The 7,259-nt window shown below is 35.7% G+C and overlaps 1 long non-coding RNA gene across 1 annotated transcript; it reads left to right on the plus strand.

Annotated features, from left to right (window-relative positions):
- The first annotated feature begins 369 nt into the window (after positions 1-369).
- On the plus strand, positions 370-6,586 carry LOC134856657 (uncharacterized). Its single transcript, XR_010164831.1, has 3 exons — positions 370-622; positions 2,505-2,663; positions 6,345-6,586. It is a non-coding gene; the product is annotated as an uncharacterized LOC134856657 (long non-coding RNA).
- Positions 6,587-7,259: the final 673 nt, after the last annotated feature.

Consider the following 7,259-nt stretch of genomic DNA (forward strand, 5'->3'; position numbering starts at 1 on the left):
CCTGATTTTAAATAGATTTAGTGGGGATTCTATGAAGACAAAAAAAAATTTTTTTATAATCATATGGCAAAAAAAACAGATTTTCTTGAGACTATATGGCAAAAAAAAAGAATATTTTGAGAATGTATGGAGATAAAAATAAAAATTGGTTTCACATAATCGATTATGCTCGCAACATTTTGGTGTGATTTTCTTAAAATAATCTGCTTTTATTCGAGAAACTTCGGTGCGGGTGTTGCATAAGGGGAGAGATTCGCTACTAAGTACAAAATTTGCTTATGCTTGGCCGTTGAATTATTTTATTACAATGGGGGTGGCATTTGGTTTCTAGGTTACCGAAGGGGGAATAGTTAGAGCGATCCCGTTCATTTTAGAACACCCACATGAGTGGTCCGATAGATACACCTTAGTGATCATGGATGGATCTTGGCATACAAATTCAAGTTTTGACAATGTTCCGAATCAAAAAGCTCTGCTAAACTTCGAATTAATGTTCGCTCAACTATATGTTATGATGAGACATATTGATAATGGCGGAGTTGCAATTCTTCGAGCAAAACTGATATGCGAAACTGGAGCCTTCATATTGACGTTACTCTGTGAAATGTTTGACAGTGTGGAGGCGGGTCTTTTTATTCAATTCGCCCAAAAAAATATTAAGTGAGTATACTTAGCAATCGGGGGAGATTGCTGAGTAGGATAATTTTGTCGAATTTCCGACCAATCAGAATGCAGCAAAAATATAGTCTTAATAGAAAGCTCTAGTGCTAAAGTACTGTTGAGGACCGATCGTTTAGCAGACGAATCTTTCAGCATAAAAAGTGAAAAATGACCAACGTCTTTTAGCAGACCAATGTAATAAAGTGATGGATGATTGATTGACAGACTCAAAAAGACGATCAGTCTGATGTCATGATTCCCCAAGTAAGTCAATTATCTCACTTTTTGTCAACAAAACTTGGGGCTATTCTCATGCGCGAAAGACCGAATGGGCGGAAAAATTCGTGAGCGAAGGAACGAAAAAAAAATTAGCCGAAAATCAATTTTTAAAAAGAAGCAATTGCCATTCAATTAAAATGAATTGAATGAGCACTATTTTGCTTCTTTCATAACGAAACCCTTAAATTATAAAATTTGCTCCAATTTGGCTGCAATCAGTGACAATTTGAAAACTTTGCATATTTCTGCCAACTTTATATTCGGCCAATATCAATGTTTAGTCCCAGAAAATGTTTATTTTTTTCCAAATTTTAGATTACTGAAATCTCTTTGGCTAATTTTTATTTTTGCGCATTCGGTCCTTCGCGTATGAGGGTTTCCACCAACAACACTATCAACTTCAAAAATACAACAGTCCATATTAGCGGCAATACAAAGATTTACGCGCACAATAACACTCTTGTTGAATTGAAGCGCAGCGGAGCAAGCGGTCGCTAATCGCCAATGCATCGTTTGAAGTTGGTTATCACACTTTATAATTGTTCTGAGTCTGCTAGAAAACCGGTCTGCTAAAAAAAACGGTCTGCTAAAATCCCTAGCACCAGTACTGTTGTATTTGGAGGGCACCGGTCTTTTAGCATGTGTCGATTAGCATGCCCAAGTTAAAGAAAGTATTTGAAGATTCGCTATTACAGGTTTTGTTGTTAACTCAACAATGCAATTTTGAACAGTGCACTAAGCCGATTTTTTAGTTAAATGAAAGGAAAATTTTAACCTCCCTAGCGAATCAAGTTGAAAATGTTTGAAATTTTAGGTTGTCTTGTTTTTAAAGCAATTATCGCATGCTAATAGGCACATATGTTAATTGCTACGCCCCGCGTTTTGAGGGATAATCTTTACTTGATACCGGTTTCCAATTTTTATATGGAAACCTAACCCTCTCTGTTGACAAACTCACAACACGTCGGTGTTATTGGGGCACTCACAATTATTTCGGACAACACAGCATTTTTTAAGCGAACGGCACAAATCGGATCTTTGCCCTTCTTTTTGAGTCGATGTTTTTACTATTAAAATTGTTTTTCCGGATGTTTGCAACTGTTTTTCTCCTTTTTTGTTTTTTTTTCGCTTGTTTGATATATCAGATGCTTGCTCGGTACCCGTAGATACTATCAGGGGCCGACCTAGGATTTTCTCGAGGGAGGGGGGCGTATGTTCAAAAAATTTTTGAAAATTTCATCGATCTATTTTTAGGTCCATCAGATAGATTTTCTGAGCTCTCCCTAATAACTTACACTAAAAAACCCCTAATTACAGGCAAAAAAAAACATTTTAGGCACTTTTTGAAAAATTTTGCGTTTCCTCCCTCACCTAAATCCGCTACTGGATAACATAGAGAGGAATTGTTAACTAGTTCCTAATTCAACATCAGGTATTAAGCGATGGATTTTTTTCAATAGATTCTATCAGCGAATTTAGTTCTGGCTAATCAGATTTTTGCATTTCTGGTTTCCATAATTTGATAATTACTTATTTGCGCGGACGAAGTAAAAAGACCCTTGAAGGCCACGAAAATGGATAAAAACGTTTGTGGTGGAATGTGGAACAGCCTATTCTCGTACATTATCTGCAAAAAGTTCAAGAGTCAGAACAGAGACAAGCTATCGAATCAGATCTTTAGTTACTTGGAAAATGTGCAAGCAATAAACACTACTTTTCTCAAGGTTAGTGGAATTTTTTAAGCATATGAGTAGATGCATAATTTTTTAAGGGCGTTTAGCCTTTTACTCGCAATTTTATTCTAGCTGGAAAGTGAATCCTTTTTCGGGTTCGTTCGAAGAAAATCAATTTAGTTGACCTAAAAAAAGGATCGACTAAAATGACCCTCGAGAAATCCCCCTCGAGAAAATATTAGATCCAAAATTTTGCCCAGCTTTTATTCTCAGATTTAGGCAAAAACAAATACAACGTTAATTCCCGGTAAAAAATTGAACATAATTTAAATTTTTCCGAAAAAGTTTTTCAGAATTCTGAAGACCCTCTCATCTAAAAACTCGCTCATTTACTCGAACGATTGGTGCGAGTAATTCAATTTCATTAATATTATGGAAAACTAAGTTTTGGCATAAAATGAGGATATTTTGTGTTATACAGCCCAAAATGATCAAACTGTTAAATGAGCACTGTTTATTATGCAAAACCATACTCACTATTGCTATAATTAATTTCAGCCAATCAGATTCAAGCCTTTTGATCAGTCAAAACAAAAAAATAATCCAATGACGAGTTTCAAATTAAAAATTTCGCGGCTGTTAACGCAGCATTAGTTAATTTAACTCAAATTAATTTGGAGTCATTTCTAAGCCGCACATTGATTCTCAGCCAATGCTACGTACACTTGGGTCTTTTCGGTTAACCCACTTAATAATGAAAATTGAAATTGAAATGTTTTGTTACAAAATTGGGATCTTGTTAACTCCCCCCCCCCCCCTCAAATAGGGGGGAGGCGATAATTAACGAGGTACAAAATTCGAATATGCTTAGCCGTTCAATTCTTTCTTTATAGGGCAGAGATTTGTTACAGGTACCATAGGGGGGAAATAGTTAACAAGATCCCAAAATTGGATCGATTTTACTAGGAAATGCAAGAAGTTAAAATGGGACTGGTCATTACGAATTATTTTTAATTTAATTTGCCCTCAAACTGGCTTTTTTTGCTGTTCTCTGCACATAAAATTCATAAAAAGAATGTCGAATGCATTATTAATTGTGGTTTGGTTTAACGCTCGGGATATCAGTCCTGCATTTTTAAGTAAAATCAGTCCAATTTACTATTTAACATTTTGATTTCCAGTTTTCATCATTTAGGGGTGTGCATACGCTTTAATAGAAGTTTGGAAATTTTGCAAAGTTAATTATCCTAATTGGCAAAACTTCTGATTGCGGAAATCCGCGAAAACTCGAACTGGGTTATTTCATCTTGAAGAGCTAGTTGAACTAATCTGTGCGGTTATTAGCCTAAAAGCAGTAGTTTTCTAGCTATTGGTTACAAAGGCCTCACTTCAAACAATGGTGACTTTACGCATTAGAAGCGTAAAAAGACAGGTTTTCAGTCACTGGTTATCGGAAAAGTAAATTTGATCGTTTCCGTTTATGGTATTTTGGATAAAAAACGAGTTTTCTTATATGTCTTCTGAACCATTCTTGTAAAATTTCGTGATTAATGTTTGCGAGCTACTCCTACGGTAGTAACATTGTCGTCAACGTTGGAATCCCTCATAGCCGAAGAATCAAATGGGCGAAAAAAATCAGCCAATTAGGTTTCAGTGTTCCAACATTTGTTCAATTTCATGATACTAATACTATGTAAAACATTCCGGATATCAATCTCATTATTTTATATCAGGAATTGGGTTGTAAATGAGCTTAACAAAAGACCTGATTTAGCTTTCATTCAGTTTTTTTGTTTAAAAAAAACAGTTAAAAAATGAATAAATACCCGAATCGAGGTGCTAACTTAATGTTTCAATTGTCTCTACCGAAAATTGGTATCTTTCGACCGTGCTCGACCGAGTCAGTCAAATGTGCTTGACCGTCCTCGACCCCAGCAAGATATGTTTCGATTGTGCTCAGCCGAAAAAAATGTGCTCGACTGAAATTGGGTATGTTTTGTCTTTCAAACAACATGAGTTATCCGAATTTAAACGTTATAACATATGTTTTTCGGATGTTTTTCTTATTATTTTCTAAACATATATCTTGTGATGTTTTTTCTTATTAAACTGAAATGAATTGAGATATTGGTAATTTAATTGCTCTGTAGAGATGAACTAATTCAATATTATTTTTCATCCAATTTTTGGAATACTGGTTTACAATTTGAATCGTAAGTGCTAAAATGTATATTGGTATTGAAAGAATTTTTTCTTTTTGACTCCGAATAACCGCGGGACACTCGGTATTTTTCGCCCGCGCTCGAGGTATATTTCTACCGTGCTCGAGGTGTGTTTCAACCGTGCTCGAGGTATATTTCGACCGTGCTCGAGGTATGTTTCGAAATTGCGCTCGACCGAAATTGCTGTCTCGACTATTGGTTGTAATCGACCGAAATTCCTGTCTCGACTATTGGTTGCCGACATGTGCTCGATTTCGAAAGTCGAAACATATAGTGAGCATCTTGAGCCGGGTAGTCATGCATCTGCCACTAAATGGCCATGCCAAAATGTTTATCCATTTCTGTCAGAACTACGATATGTATTGTTCTTCCAGATTTGCAATTTTAGTTTAAAAAAGCACGCGATAGCACGTAAATAAAGCTAGCAAAAAAGTTTATGCACTTTAAAGCTATTTTACACCGCCCCATTAGTATTGGTCGAATATAAAAACGACAGAAATATGAAATTTTTCAAAATGTCACCTACGGTTTTTATTCTTTTTAGTTGAATGGCAATTGATTCATTTTAATTATTGGCTTTTGAGTGACTTTGTTTTTGCTCCTTCGCACATGAATCCTCCGCCCATTCGTTCCTTGGCTCATGAATATATCTTCTCTTCAACAGCAGATTGCGTTTGATTTGAAAACAATTTGAATCAATATAAGAAGAAATATCCATCTGGTCTAGGACAACAAGCCGACGGGACTTCAAACCGAAGGGACTTCAGGCAAACTTTTAAACATGTCAAGTGCCTGAAAATGTTACTAGCTTGACCACTATTTTTGTGACCATTAGAATGTGTTCCATTAAATTTGTAGTGTAATACTAAAGTTTTACTGAGACTTTACAGTCTGTTAAAGGAATCGATTTTTTAAATGCATAAATTATAAAATTAAAAAAGCTACATACAATGTTTTAAAATTGAACCTGCTAAAACATTCAATTTCTCAAAAATTATGAAAAAGATATTACCAGCAAAAAACATGTATAAAGACTACCAATTTATGCGTTTCGAACACATGATTTCAAATTTTCTGGGAATATTCATCACTTTTTTGGCCTGATCAGGCCAAAAATAAGAAATGAATATTCGCAAAAAGTTTAAGACTCATGTGCTCAACACGCATAAATTGGTGGTCTTTATCATAGTTCCTATTTTTGCTATTCTGATTGAAGTGCCGCGGATTGATATCCGGCACACATCCCAGCATGGTGCTAGGTAAACAAGACGACATGACATTTAAAAGACATGACTTTGAGACGAAAAATGAGCGCTAAACACGGAAAAAGAACTGTAGATTTTGAGCGGTTTATAATTATCAATTATAATTATACTATTGGAGATTCTGTAGATTCCTATTAATCTCCCTTCACAAACGGTTGTCGCCTCAACAGCGGTCGTCTTGTTTGCCAGACGCCGTCCAGCATTACGAAACTTAATGTAACATTGCGACTATTATTTCTTTTTAGGAGGTGCTGCAAATGGATGAATTCAAGAACGCCTGCAATAAGCAATTGGAGTACTTCGAGAAGTGTACGATCCATTTTAACCAGGGAATTCAAGATCTTCAATAAAAATCCACAACTCAAATTGTCAAATGCAATCAGTATTTCTACCTTTCGAACTAAAAATCAGAAAATCAAACACAAACAACATTGTAACATTGGAAATGCTAGTAAATTGAAAGGCTGTTTTATTTTTAAAAATAAAATTCGAGTATACTATTTTGTACACTAATTTTGTTAACAATTTAAGATTTTAATACTTTTTAATTAACATTTGAATCACACTTTAACTGAAAGATTAAAATTAAATTTTTGATATTCAAATCAGGGGCGGATCTAGGATTTTCTCGAGGGGGGGGCGGACTTTCAAAAAAAATTCGAAAATTTTGACGATTTTTTTTAGGTCGACCAAATTGATTTTTCGAGCTCTCCCAAAGCACTGTTTTGCCCCTATTTTGGCTAAATTTTCTGCGCAGCAGGCAAATTTTTGAAAAAACAGTCAAAAAAGCCGTTTTTGGGCACTTTTCGGAAAATTTTTACCAAAAAAATTGCGTTTTTTTTTGGTGTGCGCTCCCTCTCAAAGTTAGTATATAATGGCGCCAAATTTTAGGGTCGGTCGGCCAAAAATGGATTTCTGAAAAAGTATCAAAGGGGGGACCCTTTGGGTCGGCAGGGGGTCGAATCCCTGAAGAGGGGCATCCGCCTCCCCCCCCCCCCGCCCCCACTAAATCCGCCCCTGGCTCAATAGCTTTTTACCGGTTGCGCAAAATTTCAGCTGAAACATAACCTTAATTTTTATAAGATTTCATTTATTATGTAAGATTCCGATAATCGCGATTATCGGATAATCTATCGAGAGGGTTCAATGTATCGCGATAA

Source organism: Symsagittifera roscoffensis, unplaced genomic scaffold (assembly GCF_963678635.1).
Source record: "Symsagittifera roscoffensis unplaced genomic scaffold, txSymRosc1.1 SCAFFOLD_714, whole genome shotgun sequence".
Classification (NCBI taxonomy): domain Eukaryota; kingdom Metazoa; phylum Xenacoelomorpha; order Acoela; family Convolutidae; genus Symsagittifera; species Symsagittifera roscoffensis.